This window comes from Lygodium microphyllum, chromosome 2 (genome assembly GCF_053477565.2).
Source record: "Lygodium microphyllum isolate KBCC chromosome 2, Lygodium_microphyllum_v1.1.10, whole genome shotgun sequence".
Classification (NCBI taxonomy): domain Eukaryota; kingdom Viridiplantae; phylum Streptophyta; class Polypodiopsida; order Schizaeales; family Lygodiaceae; genus Lygodium; species Lygodium microphyllum.
In genome coordinates, this window is record NC_141136.1 from 54,498,555 (window position 1) to 54,525,122 (window position 26,568).

Consider the following 26,568-nt stretch of genomic DNA (forward strand, 5'->3'; position numbering starts at 1 on the left):
TCTATACAATATGTCATACCATTTATAGTTCGCCCCTGCTAAGTCTATCTAGCGTATTCCCACATTTGTAAGATTTTTTTAGCTAGCTAATGTATCTAAGTCCTATTGACAATATTATCCTTCAGTGAACTTTTATTGTCATTGACTTAAAAGTTGCTCTAGGATTGACTAGACTTTGGTTGTCCTTATGCTCTTACCTTTTATTCTACATTTCTGCTTATATATCTCACATAGCAATTGTGGACAATTGCTATACCCACCTTGGGGATATGTTGCCAAGAAGTAATTATTAGTCAGTGTGAGGCATATTGACCCCATGTGAGATGTATATTAGCTAGAGTATTCTCCTCTTTGCGATGAGGCATCTTCTCAAGGGGATAATTGCCCTATCTTGAGTGGGAAGTTGATGGAGACATCTGTCCTTAATTTTTGTTGTTGACATTGATAAGCATGTTTTGGGTGATTTTCACATCTAGCAAGTCCACATTAATTCATTGTGTAATCTATGTTTTTTTGGAGTTTGTGCACACTCTATAATTAGGGCACTGAAGGAGTGTTCCTAGCCTATTTATTTTGGATCTTTTGGATGATGTCTAGCATAGATATACACGGATATGTGTTTCCATAAAGAGCTTTATTGACTATTAAATTGTTTAAAATCATATCTAAGAGCAAGAGAATATCATTATTTAGAGAAGCTAGCACCTATTTATTTTGTGATTTATAACTTTTGTAAAGTTACTTAGTGTACAATTTTATTTATCACCTTGTACAACTAACCATTTGAAATGTTTACTTTTTGATACTTTATTTGAATATTTATTATTTTTTGATACTAATTACTAAGATACTCATCATCTGAATGTAGGTTAAGAAAGATTTCAAATTGATTTCTAAATAGAGGTTGTTTACTTTTCTATCACTGAGGTGTGTTGCAAGGTTACATTATTTTAGAATACTTTTCTAGGGAGAGAGTTGCATTAATTAAGATACATATAGTCTAGAATATTGGTTGTAGCTTGAAATTTAGGAATTTATCTTTAGCTTTTAAAATATTAAGCACCCTCAATTGTGAATAGGCCCTAAATGTGTGCAAAGTGAGCATAACCCTATTTGTAGAAAAAAGTTGCCCATGCATCCGATCCCTATTCTCATTAAGTGATCTTCTTTCTTCTTGTTAAACCCATCTACGAAGCCCCAACCAAGGCATGTGCATGAGAAGGTGAAAGAAAAATTGGAAAATTACATAGATGCAAGAAAAGCAAGTAAAAGAGAAAGCTATGTTTCTTCTCTCTTCTTTACCTCTATCCTAGAGAGCTATTATTACCACTTAAACCTCCTTTGATAAACTCAAGCTTCAACCTTTGACCAATAGAATCAAGCAAGAGCAAGTCATGAGAGATACTCTTTCCACTTCTTCTACTCAAGATTCCAAAGCCCTAACTGCAACTACCTACAAGCCAAAACATCTTCACAAAAGAGCTCGCTCCCTTCACCAAAAGCCCAAGTTTTTTCCTCAGTCTAACTTCAAAGGAATCCTTGGTAATCCTCATTACAAGCCCAACTCTCATCAGTCCTTCCAATCCTTATCCAACTCAAGGAATCCTCACTATCATCTCATATGTAGTGTTTGCAAACGACAAGGTCTTATAAAAAAGGACTATTGGCAAAAAAATACATTCAACAAATATCACTCAAGGGGGCAAACTGACTTTGTTAACATTGGAAGTTATAACACAAAAGATCAACCAAATACTATCATCAACCTAGCTACAAATGTCTGGGTATCTCATTCAAACTCCAAAGAAGAATATGCCTGGTTCCTAGACTCTGGAGCTACTTATCATATGACTTTTCATAAAGAATGGTTGGTCAATTTCAAAGAGATGTCTATTCCATTCAATGTTTCCATGGGGGACAACAGCATCCAACAAGCTCAAGGAAATGGCACCATTCAAGTGAAGCTTCCATCCAATCATGTAATCAAGGTACATAAAGCCTACCATGTTTCCAATCTCAAGAAAAATCTTTTAACCATCAATGAGCTCACTTCTCAATCTTCTCTCACTGCTCACTTCTACCAAAACCAATGTATCTTACAGCTACTTTCACCTTCTCACACACTCACTTATCCAAAATTTGGTCAGCTTTACACACTTGGTAATTTGCTTCTCCAACCTTCTACAAATGCTTTCGCTAACTCCACCTCACTTACTAGTACTACACAAGATTCTCTTATATGGCACTTTCAACTTGGTCATGCCTTTCAACATGTTCCCCAACAACTTATCCATAAGAAACTTGTCCTAGTCATTCCACCTTCTCTCTCTCTCAACTTACATTCTGTCAAGCTTGTGCTCTCAGCAAAGCCACGCATATTCCTTACTCCAATCCTACTCCATCACAACTCAACCCCTTCAATTACTATACTCCGATGTTTGTGGTCCCATCAATCCTTTCTCTCTCACTAGAGTAGAATACTTCATGGTACTCATTGATGATTACTCTAGATATATTTTTGCATATTTTCTCACAAGGAAGTCGCAAGACTTTTTCAAGTTCCAAGAATACAAAGAAGCAATGTAAAATAAGCACAAGTTGCAAATCAAAGCTATTCTGATAGATAATGGAGGAGAGTGCACATTAAATGAGTCTTAAGACTATTGCAAAGCCTTTGGAATTCAACATGAGCTTAGCATAGTGTATCATCCACAACAAAATGGAGTTGTTGAATGTAAAAACCGTACTCTACTAAATGCTGCAAGAGCTATGCTATCAGTAGCAAAGTCTTGGAAAAGAATATTGGGAGGAAGCAATTACTATAGTAACATTTCTTCAAAATAGGTTGTACTCTACCTCTCTACACAATCACACTCACTACATTAGCCACCCTCCTGACCTACTATCACATCTAAATATATTTACACTCTTCAAAGGCCCGCTCGAATAGTTGCAATGTCTTCCACTTCAAGCAACTCTCCTCCTACTGCTCTTATTGTAACTACCCTTATACCTCCATCTCCAATTTCCCCTTCCATGCCCATCACTATTCAACTCTTTCAACTCCAACAATGATGAATTCATGTCACTACCAAATCCATGCTATAGGAGCTTGAATGACCTCTGAGCCTACATTGCCATTGGAGAAGCTCAACATCCACCTCCTAATAGCATTCCTAAGCCACCTAATTGCCCTTTCGTCAATCAAGCACTCCAAATTCATGAAGCTTCTTAGTGGCAAGCTGCGATGCTCAAGGAATACAAGGCTCTTCTTCAAAACCACACCTAGACATTGGTCTTGCTTCCTCTTGGGAAATCAACAAATCAGTTTGCAAATGGCTGCTTCATAAAAAATCAATTGTATTTAGTTATATTCTCTATGGAATCCTTTTGAGGGGGGATGTTAGGATAAAATTCTGGATAAGATAAGGATAGACAAACATTTGAACAAAAGGATCCCGTAGCTATCCTCTTTGTAAATATCTCAAATATTTAGAGTAGAAGCTCACCTACCTCATTTAATGTACCATGCATATATATAGCTTCTAGCAATGAAATCAATAACTACAGTTCACTCTATGTTTCACATTGTCTCTATCACTTTCTCTCATTGTGCACATTGTCTTCTCATCCACTAATCCTCTAATCCCTGCTTTTCACTACACTACATACTTATGGGCACAAGTTGAGAGACCACAAGTTATCTTATGCTCTCACAGATGATCTACAGCAAACCATTAGTACCACATGAGATCATTAGAGTCAACTTTGTTGCATCCCCCATGATGAGAGTGGCCCTTTTTCATACTATCAACCTCATACACAAAGTACATGACATGCATCCAAATAGACTCCCTAAGAGAGCCTTTGAGGCCTCTCGTCAACTAGCTCATGCATGGCATGAGACTACATGGTATGCACATGTTCAATAGTGGCTCACAAGTTATGGGATCAACGTGGACCACCTCCCCCCTTTTAGTATGTCCCTAACTCCCCCTTGATACACCTCTCCCACATTGAGAGGAACTTGGTCATGAGACAAGACCTTCACCAATCATACATACAACACACATGGATTTTACCTTGGTAACCTCTTCTACTGAAGTTGTCATACTACAAGGATCACTTAATGAAGACTTCACAGTATGGTTTCATTGTAAGACATGGATGCTTAGATGCATACAGACTACATGAAATGTGAATAGACATTGATTAGCTTTGGATATCCTCTCACCACTTGGAGATTGAGACTGGGATGGTAGCCCACACTCTTGGAGGTGAGTAGATCTACAAACTATACTAGGAGGAGGTGGAGAGCGAGGAGTACCATATCTGTAGATGTAGAGCCTATAGCACAATTTGAGTTAGATACCCCATGCTATTTGGAGAAGACACTTTCCTCAAACTAGTCGTGGAGTCCCTAGACCAGGCCAATTCTTAGTTATGATTTAGAAGCTTCGCACATCACTATTATAGGCAAGCACCATATAGAGAGGGGAACATTAGTCACATAGCTTACCAACTTCTTCCACATAATGACTCCATACACATTAGCCACATGGCAACGCATGACACTCTAGAGAGTTAGTTTCACAGTACACCACTCGGCTATCTTTTAGCATGTCACACTTAGGTGTCTAGTGATGATCATCATTGTACTTGGTTTTGTTTCATAGGCCAATTTTGGCCTCAAAAGATGTTAACATCCCCTGTGTGTGTGTGTGTGTGTGTGCGCGCGCGCGTGCGTGCGTGCGTGCATGCGTGCAGGTGCGTGCGTGCGTGCGTGCGTGCGTGCGTGCGTGTGTGTGTGTGTGTAGCCATTCACATCTCCCCTCAACTCAAATTAGTTGTTGCCTTCACAACAATCACATGGCCCTTCAATAAGCATGCCCACAATCCATAGTTGCATGAAGTATAATACCTCAAACAATGCCGCACAATGGTAGTTGTTGTCTCCCATCGTCTCCTCCTCTCTTAGCACAATGGCATGTTGGTCTCCTCAAGAGTTGATTGTTCCTTCTTCTTCTAGCTTTAGCTACTACTATTGTGCAAGGTGATTTTGGCCTTCCCCCCCCCTCCTTGGTGTCCATAGTTCTTCCTAGGATACCCCTTTTATTGATAGAGAATGACGGCTTGGTTAAGTTCATTGTTGGACTACTATCACCAATTCACAAATGGGGAAAAATTAACTCTTAAGCCCTTAAGATTTAGACTGAACTAGCTACATATGGCTCACTAAAGTCATATATGATGTGAATAACCTGAGCAATGGATTGTGCATTGTAGTGATGCCCACCTCCAAGTCATTCGTGTTTTTCCAATCATGAGGTGGCTATGACATTATAGAAAGAAGGCCAAAAATTAAGCCTATAAGGATTAAAATAAATTTAAGCTTATAAGGCTTAATCAATAATCTAACATGTAAGGGTTTTAAGAAGTCTTAAACATAAGCCTTCCCAAGGCTTAATTTAAAGCCCCATAAGGCTTATGCTTGCCTCAACTCATTAACACATGTTAGAATTTTATTTTCATCAATTGTTAGCCAAAATCAATATTAAAGACCAAAGCTAGATAGAATATACTTTATCTTGAAACCCATAAATCAAAACTTTGATACAATTCTTGTAAAATCACTCATAAAATCACATAGTAAATTCTTGTAAATCTAAAAAAGAAACCAATGAGAACACAAGACAACAAATAGGGCTTGCAAAATAGAAGCACACAAAAATATTTACAATTTGTAAAATAAATTTACTAAAAACAATCAAGTATGGTACATGGCTTCCCCTATGTATGCTTTTTATAGCCCCACATGTATTTTGTGCTATGTGTATGTGCATGTCTTTGTATTATGAGTAGGAAGATACAAAATAGAAAAGCTATCCCAAATAAGAGAGAGATTCTCATTTACATGACCACAATCATATAGAGAAAATAATATCATTTATTGAGAATGTGGATGGCGCATGGATTACTTTTTCTACAAATATGGTTATACTCACTTTGCACACGTTTAGGGGCTATTTATACTCAAGGATGCTTAACCTTTTAAAAGCTAAAGATAAATTTATAAATTCCTAATATCCTAGATCATACCGGTCCTAATTAATGCAACTCTCTACCTAGAAAAATATTCCAAAATAATGCAACCTCATGACAACATCCCATCTACTCATAGTGGGTTTTCATGTTTCGCCCTCCATGTGGCCAAAATATAATGCATCAAAACACAATGCGTTAAGGAAAAAAACCTTCAAATTTGTGTTTGTTAACACCAATCTTCCTAAGGAAAAGATATCGTTGCTAAAAACAAAAACAAACCACAAAAAAAAAAACTTGGAGAATCATCAAATATTTTTCCAAACATAATAAAAGACATGTATGTCTTGATCCTATTCAATGGCTACAATTTTTTCTTACACAAGACGCAATGGAGTACAATCAAAAGATGTGGAGAGATGTATTTTCTGATGCATTAGATACAACAAACATAATGATTTAATATGTTATTATCACGACAAGCCGTTTCTGGCCTTTTGTCACATAAACAATATCTGTAACGTGCTCGCCTATCGGCTGTCCAAGCACATTTTTAGCGGTCCATCGAGAAACGAATCTAAGTGCTACTGCTCGGCACACCCATGGAATGTTTCAAGGTTTGTTGCGTGGGGTTTCCTGAGTCTGCCTCGCAACGTTCCACTAGAATCGACTTGAAATCTAGGCTCCTAGGGTCAAGGTCTCCTGATAATATTCTAGCGTTGGATTCTAGACATCCTACTTTATTTAGAGATACCCAATCTGAAGCAGACCCATGCCACACTTGGTTCAAAGAGAATGGTAAATAAGAGGGATGCGCCACTCAACCTCTCTGCCCGTAGGGCATAGTTCCATTCCGGTCCTCTAAAATGGCATGAATCAGGTTCTAACCTATCAATACTTAAAGGTAAAATGATAGTAAAACCTTGTGAGAAGCCTCCCAGTTCTCTGGGACCACCCTGCCATAGGACAGACCTGTCACCCGCTTCCCTTGATAGCTTTAATTTTCTAATTAGGTCCTATCACATTTATGTGTGGCATTTAAAACGAGCTTCCTTAATTAAGCCTTTAGGGAACACGGTTGGTTTCTGTAATTTATGGCACAGACACGAATATATAGCAAGCATTCTTTTGACAAACAAGCTCCTTAACTTATCTCAAGTTAATCTTTGTCTCATGCTTCTACATGAGAATTATATATCCCCTTCTATCCAACAGAAGTACCCCTTCTTCCCTGCAGAAGTAGCTGGTCCAAATCACATGGCACCACAATTTCCATCCATTATCTAGAATAGGATCTTCCAACGCCCTAAATGTTGGGCTCATGGCAGTCTACAACTCCATCCGGGAGTGAGCAAGGGGTGTTCAGAGCACCATTGACCCCAAGCGATCTAGGAGTGAGACACAATTTTCGTGGTTGGTCTTTTCACCACTCGACCTTCGGCCCATGAATCGAGCAATGCCCTCTCGGGTTGAAACGCGGCGTGACCTTGGAGATGATCCACCCGTGCAAAATATCCTTCCTTCATTAATCCAATTAAGAATCAAGCACAATCAAGGCAACTGATATTATCATCCAAGAAAACATTCCTTTATTTCCCATGGCAACTCGTCATCACAGAACCCTACCATGCATTTACCATCAAGCACAAGCACTTAGAATAATCATACAAATCACATCCAACAATTAGTTTAATGCAAAATCATTTAGGGCGTTATTTTATTAATCAACAAAACAATGGTATTGCAGGAATAGTCGCGATAATCTTTCCATCGCGTAATTGGTCTCCCCCTTGAGATCTAAGCGATTCCATGCAAAATTTACTTAACACTTCGGCTAAGACACATGCCAATGTCTTATACAACTATGCAAGAATGTAAATTCTATTGAGCACTTATATTAATCGACAACATAACCCTCTTCTCAGCAAGTACCAAAGCATTGGTCTTTCCTTTGCCTCTGGTTTCCCTAGCCCCTTGAGCTCTCTACTTACCTTTGAGACCTGTAGTTGTCTGTATCTAGCCCAATCCCCAAATTTGGATAGATAAATGTAGTGGTTATCGGGCGGATCCCAAGGCATCTTAGTCTTTAATCCTTATGATCATTGTTTGTACTAGCTAAGCACAACATCAAGATTCCCAATCTAACAGCATAAGCTATTAGCGAGAGTTTGGCAAGGGCCTAGAGCTTTGAAAATGATTCTCTTCTAGAATAAGTTGATTACCATGCAATTTATCAGACATGCGAGTTGCGACATATACCTTTGAAGTGATGAAAAATGCACCTACTATTGTGAAGACAAGAAGTTGACAATGCTTGAGTCTTATACATTTATGAATTCATCGCATAACATCTAAATACAATGATCTTATCTGTATACGCACATTTGGGGAATTTTGTATTTCGAATACTTGGGATGCAGTTTATCGTCTTTAAGGTCCTATTATCATAGGGCATAACACGAATCTAATGCATCTCATGTGGGAATCAAAGCAAGCATTTATCAATTTGGAAATATGTTAGTTACGACCGGTACAGTTGTTGGATGGGCAATGATGTCCTCACCCAATGCCTTTGTTGCCGGATTGCCATTCGCCTGTGACATCTTCTGCTTGGGGGCCATTCACGATCTTCGTCTTCCCTGGATGTGAATCGCACAAGCCTTCCGTGCTTTTTTTCTTAATTAATAGGCCCAATTTGGGAGGAGAAATAAATTGCGGTGGGGGATAACTTCATGGGAAAGAGGAGTAGGAGCATGTGGCCACCCTCTAAGGAGGGGAAAGGGAGGAGACCCTTATGGGGGGGTCTCTCTTTCCCTCTCTACCACCTCTCTTCCCCCCCCCCTCTCTCTCTCTCTCTCTCCCTCTTCTTCTTCTTCTTCTTCTTCTCCTCTCTCTCTCTCTTGCTCTTCTTCTTCTTCTCTCCTCTCTCTCTCTCCCTCTTCTTCTTCTTCTTCTCTTCTTCTTCTCCTCTCTATCTCCCTTTCTCTTCCTCTCTCTCTCCCTCTTCTTCTTCATCATCTTCTTCTGTCTCTTCCACCGTTCAGGTCGTTTAACCTTCTCTCTAAGGCCCTTTTTCTAATTGTGATTGGGGGGGTTTTATTATGGGGAGGGAAAGGGGGGAGGGGGGGGGGGGGATGTGGAGTGGTGGTGGTGATCTTCCCCACCCACCACGTGTCGCCCCGCATGGCGGTGCAGACTATTATAGAGGGGTGTTAGGCCCATGGCCTCCCCCTCCATCAACGTCATCTCCTTTGATATCCTCCACGTTGGCATCCACCTTGTCCTTTCCCCCCCTCGGCATCATCATTTCCCTCCTTTGCCCGTTATCGTCGCCTTTGCCACCATCTTTTTCCTCCCTCCCCACCGCCACGTTGACTTCTTCTTTCCCCCCTCACCACCTCCTAGCAACAGCATGAGGGAAAATGAATTTTTAAAAATTTATTTTTAATTTACAAAAGGGGGGGTTTACAAAAGCAAGGCGGGGGTGGAATATTACATCCTCTCCCCCTTAGAGAACTCGAGATGTCCTCATCTCGAAAGAACTGGGAAAGACAAGCATTAATGGGGCTTAAGGCTTGTGGGTTAGGAACCACCATGCGCCCGCTACTCTACTCTGATCACTCATAAGCATGTGGTCTTTTGAAACAACAACTTATTGTATTACATCTGTCCGAGTCTAGATTATAAGAGAGGAGTTTATTGTAGTTACATCTCATGGATATCCTCTAGGTTTTTCCTAAGTATTTGGTATATTCTGGATCACTGGAGCTCGTAGAATTTCATTCCTTGTAAGTTCAAGTTCTCTTTGAGTCCTGTTGGGAAAATTGATGTGGTTATGCCCAATGTTGTGGCACTTGGAGCGTCGGTGTGTAGGGTGCTTTGGACATTCCATTTTGAAATGACGTAGCTCCTTGCAGTAGAAACAACGCGAAGCTTTATCACTTGGAGTCACAAGATTTTTGGTCATCCTTGGCAGGATTTTCTTCTTTAAATCAAATTGTCCTAGGATCCTTTCGGCAGACTGAAGTGGTCCTTTATCTCGCGAAAACTCTATTTCCGAATTGTCCTCTTTTTAGATATGGACTGAGGTCCATGGTCAACCGGCTTTGCTTGCGATATTAAAGAATACTCCCAAACTTTGACATTCTGGCAAGACCCAATCTATATTAGTTAAGAAGAACACTCAAGGAAATTTCATTGCAAGTTATAAGTGTCATTCCTTGCTAGGGTATCTCTAATCATTTGCAAGTTCTAGGGCCCAAATATATACAACTCATATTACTCGAGTTAACTGTAGTTACAAGAGTAAAGTTTATTCCAATACAAGTTGGGTTACATGTGGATAGAACTTCTAGGATTTCTAATCATCCTAAAGAGGTGTAGTAGGCTCTAGGTCTTTGTCTTCATTTGACTCCTCTATATATCCATAGACTACACTTGTGTAGCTTCGTTTCGTTGGGGGTTCAATGTCTTGCGGTGGACTTAAGTCAAAGGTAGTCTGCTTGGATGTGCCCTAGCTCATTACAATGGAAGCATTGACAGTAGGGACATCTCCTACAGATGTGCCCTATCTAACCGCACCTGTGGCATCTCTTGTCCTGATCTTGAGAATCATCTTTGTCACAATTGTCCGAATTAAGTTCTTGGACGATTTGCTTTACTCGAAGGAACACACCTTGCAAGTCTGTTGGATGCATTGCTTCCAGACGGTGGTTTAGAGGAGTGTTCAAGCCATGGCAAAACTTGGATACTTGCTGCGCAATATCCATAGGTGGCGCGTATTTTAGTAGGGCTACAAACTTTGAGTAGTAGGCTTCCAAGTTTAATTCCAGCATGTGCTTGAGCTTGAAGGATTCATTTATCCTTAAAGTGTGGTAGGTTGGCGGAAGGTATTGTCCGTGTACAACATCTTTCAGTTAAGCCCAAGTAACAGTGGCTTTAGAAATACTTTGATCCTTGCACCATTGCTTCCACCATAACCGAGCCTGGACAACTAATTTAAGTTTGGCTATCATTGCCTGATTGATAGAGGCCGTTCCTGCAGCAAAGAAATAGTCATCCATCGATTCAATCCATATCTCTGCCTCCGCTACGACGTCTATCCCTTCTCTATCAAACTCAGGTGCCTTAATTTGCTTGAGAAGGAAATTCTTCTATTGCATGTCGGTGCTCATGGGTGTAGAAGGTGCCTAACAATCAAGCCATACCACTGAAGTTACTCTATTTAGAGTATGGCTACGAACCATACATTAATCAATCATATACCATTATGAAATTTTGCTTTGATACCAACTGTAACATGCCCGCCTGTCGGGTGTCCAAGCACATTTTTAGCGGTCCATCAAGAAACGAATCTAAGCATCGCTGCCTAGCACTCTCATGGAATGTTCCGAGGTTTGTCGCCTAGGGTTTTCCAAGCCCGCCTCGCAACGGAACGTTCGCGGCCGAGAACCCACTAGGATCAACCTGAAATTTGAGCTCCTAGGGTCAAGGTCTCTTGAGAGTATTCTAGCGTTAGATTCTGGACATCCTACTTTATATAGAGATATCCAATCCAAAGCAGACCCATGCCACACTTGGTTCAAAGAGGATGGGAAACGAGAGGGATGCGTCACGCAATCTCTCTGCCCATAGGGCATAGTCCCATTCCGGTCCCCTAAAATGGCATGAATCGGGTTCTAACCTATCAATACTTAAAAGTCAAATGATGGTAAAACCTTGTGAGAAGCCTCCCAGTTCTCTAGGACTACCCTGTAGTAGTAGGACATACCCGTCGGGGTTCTACCCACCCGCTTCCCTTGATAGCTTTAGTTTTCTAATTAGGTCCTATCACATTTATATGTGACATTTAAAACCAACTTCCTTAATTAAGCCTTTAGGGAACATGGTTCGTTCTTGTAATTTACGGCACAGACACGAATACATAGCAAGCAGTCTTTTGACAAACAAGTTTCTTAACTTATCTCAAGTTAATCTTTGTCTCCTGCCCATACAAGCGAATTATATATCCCCTTCTTTCCAACAAAAGTACCCCTTCTGCTGTGCATAAGTAACTGGTCCAAATCACATGGCACCACAATTTCCATCCATTATCTAGAATACGATCTTCCAATGCCCTAGATGTTGGGCTCACAGCAGTCTAAAACTCCGTCCCAGAACTCGGCAAGGGGTGTTGAGAGCTCCACTAACCCCGAGCAATCTAGGAGTGAGACACAATTTCCGTGGTTGGTCTTTTCACCACTCGACCTTCGGCCTGTGAATTGAGTTGTGCCCTCTCGGGTTGAAATGCAGCGTGACCTTGGAGATGATCCACATGCACAAATTCCTTAATTAATCTAATTAAGAATCAAGCACAATCAAGGCAATCAGCCTAATATTATCATCCAAGAAAACATTCATTTATTTCCCATGGCAACTTGTCGTCATAGACCCCTACCATGCATTTACCATCAAGCACAAGCACTTGGAATAATCATCCAAATCACATCCAACAATTAGTTTAATGCAAAAGTATTTAAGACGTTATTTAATCAATGAACAAAGCAATGGTATCATTTTCCAAACATTGCAAGAATAGTCGTGATAACCTTTCCATCACGTAATTGCTCTCTTCCTTAGGATCTAAGCAATTCCATGCAAAATTTACTTAACGCTTTGGCTAAGACACATGCCAAGGTCTTATACAACTATGAAAAAATATAAATTCTATGGAGCACTTATATTAATCGACAACCTAACCCTATTCTCAGCAAGTACCAAAGCATCGGTCTTTCCTTTGCCTATAGTTTTCCCAGCCCCTTGAGCTCTCTACTTGACTTTGAGGCCCGCAGTTGTCTATATCTAGCCTAATCCCCAAATTTGAATTGATAAACATAGTGGTTATCGGGCGGATCCCTAAGCATCTTAGTCTTTAATCCTTATTATGATTATTTGTACTAGTTAAGCACAACATCAAGATTCCCAATCTAATGGCATGAGCTATTAGTGAGAGTTTGGCAAGGGTCTAGAGCTTCGAAAATGATTCTCTTCTAGAATAAGTTGCTTACCATGCAATCTATCAGACATGCAAGTTGTGACATATACCTTTGAAGTGATGAAAAATGCACCTACTATTGTGAAGACGGGAAGTTGACAATGCTTGAGTCTTATACATTTATGAATTTATCGTATAACATCTAAATACAATGGTCTTCTCTTTATACACGCATTTGGGGAATTCAGTCTTTCGAATACTTGCGATGTAGTTTATCCTCTTTAAGGTCCTATTCTCGTACGGCATAACACGGGTATAATGCATCTCATGTGGGAATCAAAGCAAGCATTTATCAATTTGCAAATACGTTACGACCGGTACCACTGTTGGATGTTCAATGATGTCCTCGCCCAATGCCTTCATTGCGGGATTGCCATTTGTGTGTGACATATTCCGCTTGGGGGCCATTCCCAATCTTCGTCTTCCATGGATGTGAATCATACAAGCCTTTCGTGCTTTTTTTCTTTGATTAGCAGGCCCAATTTGGGAAGAGAAATAAATTTTGATAGACGATGATTTCGCGGGAAAGGGGAGTAGGTGCTTTTGGCCACCCTCTAAGGAGGGGAAAGGGAGGAGACCCTTCTGGGGGGGGGGGGGGGGGTCTCTCTTTCCATCTTTGCCACCACTCCCTCTCTCTCTCTCTCTCTCTCTCTCTCTCTCTCTCTCTCTCTCTCTCTCTCTCTCTCTCTCTCCTCACCTCTCCCTCTTCTTCTGAAAGGTGAGAAGGATCGAAGCTTGCACGCGAGCTATGGCGGGAGAGCAAGAGCAAGAAAGAGAGAGACAAGAAATGGGAACTCCAACAGTCACAATGTGTGATCGGACCTTCCTTTATTTACTAGTCACTAAAATGAATGTAAAGAATAAAGTGACATGACGGGCGCCCGCCACCTGCAGTGTGCAGTGGCGGGTACTGTCAGTGTAGTAATACATGGGGCGGCACGGCGGAGGCGCCTTTACCCCAACAACCTCCCACTTAAAGGCGAATCTGCCCCAGTGAGAGAGAAAAGAAAAGAAAAAAGACAGTACAACTGTACATAGGTACAAGGGATGAGGAAAGGCAACATCTCATCCAATGCCCATCAATCTCCCGAGGAAGGCAGAGCGCTCAGTAGTGAGGCTTTTCGTGAGTAGATCTGCAGGATTCTCGTCAATGGAGATCTTGACAAGGTCAACAGACTTGTCCTCCATGACACCACGTATGAAGTGATACCTCACCTCAATGTGTTTCGTCTTCGCATGGAAGACCGGATTCTTAGCCAACTGAATGGCACTGATAGAATCCGAATGCAGTGTAGGTATAGCATCAATCCCAAGGTCAGCAACTAGACGGCCTAGCCATATGGCCTCCTTGCAAGCCTCACTGGCTGCAACATATTGGGCCTCAGTGGTAGACAAAGCCGTACACTTCTGAACCCTGGACATCCAAGAGGCAGCACCTCCAGCATAGATGAATACATAGCCAGAAGTGGACTTCCTACTATCTGCATGTCCTGCATAATTGGAGTCAGTGTACCCCACGACCCCTGTATCCTGGCTACCATAGCAAATACACATATATGTTGTGCTCTTCAGGTACCTCATGATACCCTTCACAGCATCCCAATGTTTCCTACCAGGTGTATCCATATAGCGTGCCACAACACCAACTGCAAAGGCAATATCTGGACGAGTGGCTATCATGGCATACATCAAACTACCCACGGGCTGAAGCATAAGGGATCTTGGCCATCTCGGCCCTCTACTCATCTGTCTGCAGACAATCGTCCTGTGATACCTTCACATAAGAAGGCAATGGACATCCAATAGGCTTTACGTCCTGCATGCGGAAGCGCTCAAGGACTTTATGAATATACTCCCTCTGTGACAAGTAGAGGAGTCCATGATGCCTGTTGCGTCTAATGCGCATACCAAGTATGTGAGAGGCCTGTCCCAAATCCTTCATCTCAAAGCTCTTCTTTAGTTGAGATTTAAGAGCATCTAGCTCATCATGAGCTTTCCCTGCTATCAGCATATCATCCACATAGAGTACCAAAATAAGCAATGAACCATCACGGGCTTTCTTCGTGTAAAGACTCGGATCCATAGCACTCCTGCTGTAGCCCTGTGACTGCATAAAGGCATCAAACTTATGATACCATTCCCTAGGTGCCTGCTTCAAGCCATAAAGACTTTTCTTCAACTTGCACACTAGGTGCTCCCTGCCAGGTTCTGCAAAGCCCTTAGGCTGCTCCATATAGATCTCATCATGCAAGTCCCCATGTAAGAAAGCCATCTTGACATCCATCTGATATAGATCTAAGTCAAGCTGAGCAACCAAAGCCAAGACCAAGCGCAGGGTGGTAATCTTAACCACAGGAGAAAAGACCTCATTAAAGTCTACACCATGCTCCTGCTTAAAACCCTTTGCTACCAATCTAGCCTTGTATGCCGGCTTGGGGTGTCCAGGGGTACTTTTCAGCTTGTACACCCACTTGCATGGCAAAGCCTTCTTGCCCTTAGGCAAGGCAACCAAATCCCAAGTCTCATTTTTATGCAAGGAGTCGATCTCAGACTGCATAACCCTCTCCCAGGAGTGACTATCACCCTTGCTCATAGCCTCATCATAAGTGAAAGGCTCTCCTGCATCTGTAACCAAAACATAATGCATAGAGGGCTGAAATCTATCAGGTGGACGTCTGTCTCTAGTAGACCGTCTCACTATAGGCTCTGCTGCCTGCCCAACTGCCTGTCCAACACCCTGACCATGAGCATCTGCTGCAGCTGTAGGCTGTCCAACTGGATGTGCAGGAGCTCTAGGCTCCTCCTAAAAGATCACTCTACAGATCTCAACCACCTTCTCAGGCTGCCTGTGCATCTTGTCTTCATGGAAGACTACATCATGGCTGCGTACTATTTTCCGCGCCTGCGGATCCCATAGGCGATAGCCCATCTCTCCTTAATCACCATAACCAAGAAAGATGCATTTAATGCTCTTTGGATCCAACTTACTCCTCTTGTCCTTGGGCACATGGTAGAATGCCTCACATCCAAAGACACGGAGATGCGCATAAGAGGGTGGCTTACCAGCCCAAACTTCCTCTGCAACCTGGAAATCCAATCCACTAGAAGGCGATCGGTTTATGACATGCACTGCCGTACTAACTGCCTCAGCCCAAAAGCTTTGTGGTAGGCCTGCATGGCTAAGCATAGAGCGGACACGCTCCTGAATAGTCATGTTCATGCGGTCAGCCAAACCATTCTGGGCGGGGGTGTAAGGGGCGGTCAACTGACGCTTAATACCCCTGTCATCACAAAACTGCTCAAAAGCACGTGAGACATATTCTCCCCCATTGTCAGTCCTAAGGCATTTCAGCCTATACCCAGTTTGGTTCTCAACAAGAGCAAGCCAACGCTGAAAGACTGCCAAGACATCGAACTTTTGCTTTATGGGATAAGTCCACACTTTCCTAGAAAAATCATCAATGAAGGTAACAAAGTACTTCGCGCCACCCATAGACATACACGACATGGGCCCACAAACATCTGAATGCACCAAAGCCAAGGGCTCACTCATGCATGGCCTACCCGATTTCTTATGCGTAGACCTATTTTGCTTACCATAAAGACAATGATCACACAAGTCAAAACGTGCATAGTCCAAAGGCGGAAGATACTGCAAACCAGATAACATTTTCATTCCCTTCAAAGACATAGGCCCCAAACGGGCATGCCAAAGTTATACATGTGGGATAGAGCCCACTACCAAAACATGGTCTACAGAAGACCCAGACACAACAAGAGGATAGAGGCTGTCAGCCTTGGCACCTCTAGCAAGCACAAGTCTGCCTCTAGTAATCTTCCAGGCAGAATCCCCAAAACAGACATGAAACCCTGCATCATCCAACTATCCTGCAGACATAAGACTGTGCATAAGTGCAGGTACATGACGTACATCCCTAAGCAAAAAGGAACTGCCAGTGGAAAACTGCAACTGAATATCTCCACATCCCAGAATATCAAGAGACCTGTCATCTCCAAGTCTGACTGATCCAGATAGAGTACGGTAAGAGTGAAACCACTCACGGTAAGGCGTCACATGGAAGGACACACTTGAATCCAATAACCAGCACTGTGCATACATACTAGGTGTCTCAGTCAAGTGTGAGGCATCAGAAGAACTAGCTGCAAGTATGAACTCATCACTACCATCAAAATCCTCGGTCTGCATGACATTAATTTCTTCAATCTTGAGGCTGGACTTCGCAGGTACTATGCTGCGATCAGAGGACTTCTCCTGCATGGTCCAAATGCTAGTGAATACCAACCAAGACGAAGCTTATGCGTAGCTCAAATACATTCCATAGATTCAAACATGAGCTCAAAGTCGTCCCCAAATGTCAGATACATGATGGCAAATCCCAAAGCATACATCCGGTACCAATAGATAAGTGACAAAGCATCCAAAGTACCTTCAGCCCACTGTTATTATAGCCAAGTTTGACTGTCAAAACTGAGAAATTTCAGCCAATATTTCAGGCCAAAATCATGGCATAATCATGTGCATACATTCCCAAGGCACTAGGCATCATCTAGGCCGCATACGAGCATCAAATAAGGTAACAGGAGTAGAGTATAAGCATCAAATGCCAATGCCAAGTGTGGCTGCCCTGTTTCTAGCACTGTATAACAGTAAATGACAGTCCCAAATCAGTCAATATTTTAGGCCAAAATCATGCATAATCATGTGCATACATTCCCAAGGCATTCGGGCATCAAGTAGACCGCATACAGGCATCAAATAGCACAACCGGAATGGAGTGTAAGCAACAAATGCTAATGCCAATGGTGTTGCCCTGTTTTCAACCTGTTATGACAGTTTATGACAGTCCCAAATCTGAAGAAATCAGCCCCGAATGATCAAGACCAATGCCCAAAGCTTGAATGACATCAAACATGAAGTCTAATAGCCCTGTTGATCAAGGTACAGAGTAAGAAGCAATGGCCAAGTGTGGAGCTGAAGTAGATGAGTGCTAACACCCTGGAAAAAATGGCGCAATCTGCCCTATTGGTGCTAAACTTGCTGCTGCTCCACATGGGCTGAAAGGGGGTAATGGGGGGCTCAAGAAGGGCCTATCAAAGGCCTATGACAAGCCTCTTTGAGCCTTGATAAGTGTAAGGCACAATATGAGGGGAATAAGCTTCAAGGGTTTGAAGCCATGGATGCCCTTGCTGTTTGCAACCTGTAGACTGAAATAAAACCCTGAAAGAATGATCAAATACCTCTGTACCAATGCCTTGAAGGTGCCTCAATAGGCCGGGAAGGTGCTCGGGAAACCGGCGAGTGACGGGAGCTCGGGGAGATCGGATATGGCTGCCGGGATGGAGATCCAATGTGTGAAGGGAGTCAATGCGAAGGTAGAGAAGCACCGAGTCGAGCTCGAGCAAGAGGAAGCCAAGCTCTGATACCAGTTGAAAGGTGAGAAGGATCGAAGCTTGCACGCGAGCTATGGCGGGAGAGCAAGAGCAAGAAAGAGAGAGACAAGAAATGGGAACTCCAACAGTCACAATGTGTGACCAGGCCTTCCTTTATTTACTAGTCACTAAAATGAATGTAAAGAATAAAGCGACATGATGGGCGCCCGCCACCTGCAGTGTGCAGTGGCGGGTACTGTCAGTGTAGTAATACACGGGGTGGCACGGTGGAGGCGCCTTTACCCCAACATCTTCTTCTTCTCTTCTTCTCCTCTCTCTCTCTCTCTCTCTCTCTCTCTCTTCTTCTTCTTCTTCTTCTTCTTCTCTCTCTCTCTCTCTCTCTCTCTCTCTCTCTCTCTCTCTCTCTCTCTCTCTCTCTCTCTCTCTCTCTCTCTCTCTCTCTCTCTTCTTCTTCTTCTGTCCCTTTCTCTTCCTCTCCCTCTCCCTCTTCTTCTTCTTCTTCTCTTCTTCTTCTCTCTCTTCCAACGTTCAAGCCGTTAAACTTCTCCCTAAGGCCTTTTTTTAAATTGCAATTGGGAGGGTTTTATATAATAAGGAGGGGGGGGTATTATTTGGGGGGGGGGGGGGAGACGTGGATTGGTGGTGGTGGTCTTCCCCATCCACCACTTGTTGACCCGCATGGCACTGCGGACTGTTAGAAAGGGTGGTAGGCATGTGGCCTCCCCCTCCATCAACATCATCTCCTTTGCTATCATCCATGTCAGCATCCACCTTGTCCTTTCCCCACCTCGGCATCATTGTTTCCCTCCTTTCCCCATTATCGTCACCTTCGCCATCGTCTTTTTCCTCCCTCCCCACCACATCAACTTCGTCTTTCCCCCCTCGCCACCTGGCGTCGACGGCAAGGGGGAAATGATTTTTTTTTAATTCCTTTTTAATTTACAAAAGGGGGGGTTCTATGGAAGTGAGGCGGGGGTGGAATATTACAATATCATACTGCAAGGACATGCTAATTGCCAAGAAGAAGCATGTCAACAATTTAGACCTTTCATAAGAAAAATTCTTTCTTCTTTGTTGGAAGCTGAAGTAGTATAGAGGCCAAAGCAAACACATGCTCCTCATTAGGTGATATCAACATGTGCCCTTCCCCCCTTTCACGTTGCCCCAAATAAATATGTGCCATAGATGTGTTTGTCTAGATGAGACAGCCTAGAAACACACATGCTAACACCCAACAAGAAATACCTAGAAAGCATGTGCTTATTGAACATTGAGCAATTGATTATATTTCAAGATCTTCTATTGCACTAGTATATTAGACCATAAGAGAGGATTAATACATTATTGATACATGGAGTTGGTACTAGCAAGTCATTCGTACTTAAGACTAAGCAATGGATCATATTTCAATATCTTTTATTGTAGAAGTATGTTATATTTTTAGAGAGGATTAATATCTTCTTCATAGATGGAGTTGGTACGAGCAAGTCATTCACACTTATTATGACAATAGCTAGTAAGGGATTTTATGTTACTACCTAAAAGAACATCCAAAAGTGTGTTGACTTGTTCCTTAATTTGCTAATGGCATACATGGACAAAATTGTGTTCAACAACATAGGTGGCATAACCATCTTGTATGCTCTTCACATTATTCTAATAGTCCATAAACCATCAACTCAACTCGTCGCATCTCTCTAATAATTCAACTTGAATAGTCTTGCTCCTTGGAAAGGTGGAGACTCCTTTACACTATCAAAACCAACAACTTATTGAATTGATGAGGTGTTGATTATTGGACAAAAAATGTTATGAGTAATTGATAGCCTTCTCTGCAAAAAAGCATAATTAGAATGAACCTTTTGGGCATATTCACATGATGCTTTGTAAGGTCTATGACAAGCTACTCATATCTTCATATTAATTTGTAATAAGGCAAGAATGAAAATCCGAATCAAGTAAGAGCTAGCATGAATAAATAGAGAATACTATTGTACGCCATGCTCAATAATCGTAATTACTTGTTTTTTCTACACCAACCAAATGAAAGACGTGCATAACAAGTGAATCTTCAAGGATAGTGAAGGAGACCCACAAATTTTCAACTCTTTTGATAAGCAACAACCAACATGCAATACATCCTCAATATTAAGCCATACATCCTAGTCAAATTTTGTGGAAAGAATGAATACCAAATGTTCTTGATGGATTAGTTAATGGTGTGGACTGTCTATACAAAGCTATAAGTATCCATTCTAGGAACCACATATTGTGGTTTGGGTTCCTCATAGAGATTATATGTAAAAAATACAAAAATAACTAGAAGAAATACCACATGCTAGCTATCTTGGACAGCCATACCCAAATGGATAGAAGAATTTCAAGAAGGGAAAAATGATAAATAACACAATCGGTAGTGATACACAAATCTATATAGCACAAGGTCTCACAATGTTGGTTTTTAGCTTCAACCCTTGAAAAATAAGAACACATGGCCTCATCTACACAATACTCTCAAGGGTGAGAGATCCTTTGTTTCTTTTCTTACATGAGCCATTTAAGAGGAGACAAATTAACCTTGATATTGTGCCCTCTATGAAACTAGTTGTTTATACACAACAACCAAGTGGAGGTTCTTGGAAAAACACCTCAAACTATCAAGACAACAAACAGTCATCATGTCTTTGAACACAAAATTTGCATCACATGTAGAAGACATATCATCTTGCACCCGCTTGATATAAGGCAACATTCTTTGCATTCAAGAAACCTACATATTTGATAAAATATCATGCAATCACACAAACTTCATTTGTCAAATGTCAAGAAAGGGCCATGGACTAACAATCCACCATAAAAATGAAGTGCAAACATGCCATCGAGGTGCTTGCATGCAAGGTAAAAACGTCTAGCACATAATAAGTGAACCCTTAAATCATGATGGCCATTGATGACTTTGATTGAATAAGGGGGATTCCATGTTTTGTTTATGATTTTTCCCACTAGTGTGGGATCTATGATACCACAAAGACTAGCAACCTTTCTTTTTTATCAAGATAAGACACACACACCCAAACACCCACAACGGGAGCAGCAGAGCGCCTCCCCTCCAAATATTACTCGAGGAAATAGGTGAGAGCCATGCTAAGATCTATACACTATATTATTTTGTTGTGGCTAAGGGAGGTCGTGAACCTCTAGAAACATCGTGAGCTTGTAGTCTTCTTTCGAACCTAGCAGCTTTAACACCCAGCCATTAATGATCTTTAATCAGAAGATGATACACCTGATTAGTAGAGGCCTTTTCCAGACTCAACCGGCCTGCAAGGTCCCAGTCCTGCCAAGGACGATCCACAGCAAGGGCAGGAAAGGGTTGCTTCTGAAGCACTAACAAAAGCTATTCCCATAAATCACAAAATCCACGTAGGATTCTAAAAAGTCTCCTGGCAGTATGAAATGATGCGAAGACGTTACAACTGGCAAGGGTGGCATCTGCAACTGAAGTCACACCCAAACGGGCCATGCGGTTAAATTTTGGTCTAAGCTCATGTTTGTCTTCCCATGAAAGTAATCTCGAGACTGCCAACAATTCCAGTTGAAAGGAGTTAGTATGCAAGCGGTCCTCCACTGGATGCCAACGCGCCTTTTGGAGCACCACTTTCCAGGAGCCGACCAAATGCAGTAACAGAGAGGAGGACGGACTCGAAAACCAAGAGTCTGCATTAAGGACATGCCACCAGGAGCTCTGAAGTTGTGTATTACCATGCCGAAGTTCGCTGTCCTCAAGAAAATAACGGGCTATAATGGCCCACGGGTGCTAATCCATACACATAGCACGAAAAAGAGACCAACGAAGTGCCAGCATATGAGTTTCGGCATCCAAAATAGCTCCACCACCCAGGCGCTTGGGGGTACATGTATGTGACCACGAAATCCACGAAATACCTATGTGCAATGAATCCTTCTTCCATAACATGAAATGAATGGGACGAGTGAGAGCCTTCAAAGTAGTAGGAGTCCACGGCAGCAATGGCAAGAAATATGTGAGCATTCGCAGCATAATTGTCTGAGCCACTTTGAGGCGGACATGGAAGGGCCACGCTTGCAACTTCCAATACATAAACTTAGCTGCCAGTCTCTGTGAAATCCACTCCAGTAGTTGCTTTGGCCGAACATCAACACCCAACGGGTATCCAAGATGCATGACAATGGAGCCACAGGGAACAACCTGACCCTGCCAGCCCAATGATTGTAAATCAGACTCCGTGCAACTGAGAATGGCGGATTTGAAGGCATTGATGTGAAGACTAGAAGCATGACCAAAGCACGTCCAAACATCTAATGCCTTGCGAATGTTGTTCTTGTCTGCACGCAAAATCATAAAGCTATGATCAGCCAAAGATTGGCTAATGAAGTGCTGTCCCAAATGAAGAGACAATCCGGCTAGCTGATAGAAGCTGCCATTGAAGATAACATTGAAAGAACCGGGTGGGTCGCCAGGGCAAAGAAGAGAGGACTCAAAGGGCAACCCTGTCTCACTGAGCATGCAAGAACAAATGGCTCTATAACCCCACCATTGAGCATAACGGGCAAAGAAGCCGCAGCACTAATGGTGTAGATCAATCGGGACATCCGAGTTCCAAAACCCATAGCAGACATAAGTTCTACAATGAAAGACCAGTCTAAATAGTCAAAAGCCTTTTCCAGATCCAATTGAATCAATACCACTTCCTGACTAGACTGCCTTGCATAGTCAATAGCCATTTGCACATTTAAGATATTATGCAGAATGTTGTGGCCCTTAATGAAACCATATTGAAGAGGATGCACAATAGCTGGAAGGTGCTTGTGGAGCCGATTCGCCAGCACTTTAGAAAAGATTTTATACATCGAACCCATCAAAGAAATTGGTCTCCAATGTTGCAACATTGACGGCGAAGGAACCTTTGGAAGCAGTTTGATAAGGCCTTCTTTCCATGAGGAAGGCATGACCCCTGTTTCCCAAACCTGCTGAAACATAGCTGCCAATGGCTTCACCAGTTGGGTAACCGAGCTCTCAAAGAATTCATTGGCGAGACCGTCCCAACCACGGCTTTTATCCTTAGGCACGTGTAACAAAACATCCATAACCTCCTCCTCGCAAATATCTGCCTCCAAAGTAGCTTGCATATCAAGTGGAACCTGATGGCGGACCAAATCATAGAAGACTGAGCGTGTATGCGTAACCTGGTCAGAAGGCGACGAAGAAGAACCAAGAAGATCTAGAAAATAATTCCTGCACATATTGACAATGGTATGCGGATCAGTGACCATGCGACCTTCTGAATCCTAGAGTCTACTCATATTTTCTCGAGCAGGAGAAACATGCAAGGCGCGAAAGAACTTATGAGTCTGACAAGCACTATCTTGCAAATTGTCAGTCAAGTTGTGCAGTTTGGCTTGCTGATAAGATTTCAATTGAAATTCTTTAATAAGATCAGCCAAACGCATCACCAGTGAGTGACAACAAAAATTCATCATCTGGGGTATCCACCAGCAGTGAATGAACCAAAGCCAGTAAGTCCTCCGCTGCGTGTCGACGCCGTCGACAAATAGAGGCATGATGGATCCCATACTGCCGAGCAACTCGTTGCACATTAGAGAGCGGTCATGCAAAGGAAGCCGAGCCCTCACGGCAAAGTCCAATAAAAACCTCTCAATCAATTGTTGCATATAGCCTTGAAAGATTGGATGCTTCAAATAATCCGAGTTGAAACGTAAAGGGAGTCTATCCAGCAACTGCATAAAAGGTGCAATGGGTTGTGCAAGTATCTCAAGCTGGAGAGGGAAATGGTCTGACAAGGCATATTGCTACAAGACTTTCATTTCCAGCATCTCAGGAAGAAAATCATCATCCTTCATGATATACATTCGGTCCAACCGCGACCATATAGTTGCATATTGTGCAGAATGAAAAGTAAACCCTGTAGAAGAAGGGTGGAGCCAAGACCAGAGATCTTGCTTAAGTGCCGCAAGAGCAAAGGCATTCCACACCCGACTTTCCGAAGCATCCATCACCAAATGCCCTAAAGTAGACTAAGAAGAGTCAACACACATATTGAAATCCCCCATCAAAAAACCCCTTCTGCTAAGTGACATGGAGCTCTGCAAAGTCTTCCAAAGATCTCGTCAGGATGAAGGGTCATTCGAAGCATAGAGGCCCAGCAGCCATAAGATCTCTCCTTCAAATAAAACTTTGATTACCACAAAGCGGCCCTGTACATCATTTTTAATAAGAGCAGGCTGGTATTTCTCATGGACAATCATAAGCACGCTAGAATAGTGCATAGCATGAGTCCCTGCATAAAACAAGCGAAATCCATGACAATCCACAACTTTTCGTGCTTCACCGTGACTCTTGTGCTCAACCGCACACAAGACATCCCACTGATTCTCATGCAAGACAGTCCACATGGCATGTTGCTTATGGCGAGAACAAATGCCTCACACATTCCACATGGCTAGCTTCATATATATCTTCAAAAAGAGAATCAGGAACGAGGCACCACTTGCCTCGATTTAACCTTTTCCGCTAGAATATCAAGGACACCTTCATCCAAAAAATCAACTAATACTGCAAAAGAATTCTGACGGCCCGCTTTAGAGGTAGATGGAATATCCACTGCCTTGGGAGTGAAACGGGGATAACGACAATCCCAGGGTGTAATCACATTACCTCTAGTATCAAACGCCAACTTAGCAGGTGGGCCCTTTGAACCATTTGTATATGCTTTCCTCGTAGACTGATTACGGAAAGCAAAAGAAACCATAATACGCGCATCATGCTGGGAAGAGAACATTTCTTTCCTGCGCATATACGTGTGCACGGAATCCTGTGAAACATTAGGCCTATAATCCGCCATGCCATCATCCAACTTTTTACCTTTTTTGGGACGTACCTCTAACCAGTCATTGCTACGGGAATCCAAACCCAAGACGTGTTGTTTACCTTTATCCAAAACATTAGATGGTTGGGTGGCCTCCTATGACGAAGCATCAAGCACCATGTCATCCATAAGCAGCACAACATGCGCATCATCTAAAAACGATTGCCTCTCTGGGCATTCGGTCATAAAATGCCCCAATTTTTCACACGAAAAGCAGTGTCCTGCAAAGTTGTCCCATTTTAAGCGAAAGTGCAAAGAATGCATGCCAGAGCAATTAAGGTGAAGCCACGCAGGCCTTTTCCTGGCAGTGTCCCATAACCCACACCGAGCATTCACGTTGAAGCAGGCGCTGAAAGTTTACCATAGGGCGCCATGGCACAACATGGTCCAAACGGCGATCAAAGAACAATGGCAGTTTGGATAGGAGCTCACCTCAATGCTTCTCCGACTTCAGCAGCACCTCATAGAAGCCTCGGGGCCCAACAAAGATCTCCTCAACACACTCCCCTTGTAGTAAATGGTGCAACCACTGGCGAATATGGGAAAGCACTGGGATCCTGCCAGTGAAGAAGAGTATAACCGCACGATCATAAAACACAGAAAGAGCACAAGACAGTTTTCGGATCCACCGTGGCTTCCAGAACTTCTTCAGTTTTCGAGTCAGAAAAGTCTTCATCATTATGCTGGACATAATCGCCAAGCAAAGTATTGGCAAACTCCAGCAAATGCTCCCAGTCAATCTCCTGCGAATCCACAGAATTAGAGGCAACCTGCGCATAGAAATGTTCTTGAGGACTCATTGTCTCGTCGAAAGTATGCTTGGAGCGTTTGCCCGTAGGCGAAAAGTTAGAACCAAAAGGCATCTCCTCCGTGCAAGGAACCATATCCTCCGGTTTCTCTATATCAGAATCCAAACCAAGGGCTGTCACCATCTAATCGATAAAAGCCATATCCAACCCAGCCATGCTTCTATCCTCTCTCTCTCTCTCTGCCTGCCTGCTACCTGTGAGTTGCTTGCAAGTCTCACCTGACATGGCCTATCCTTGCAATCAGATTTCTCTGTCCTTGCAAATTGTTGTATGCAAGCCTTTTGACCGCAGGTCTAAGCCTGTAAGTCTGGGGGCCTGTAACTGTTTGCGTTTATACCCTGCAGGA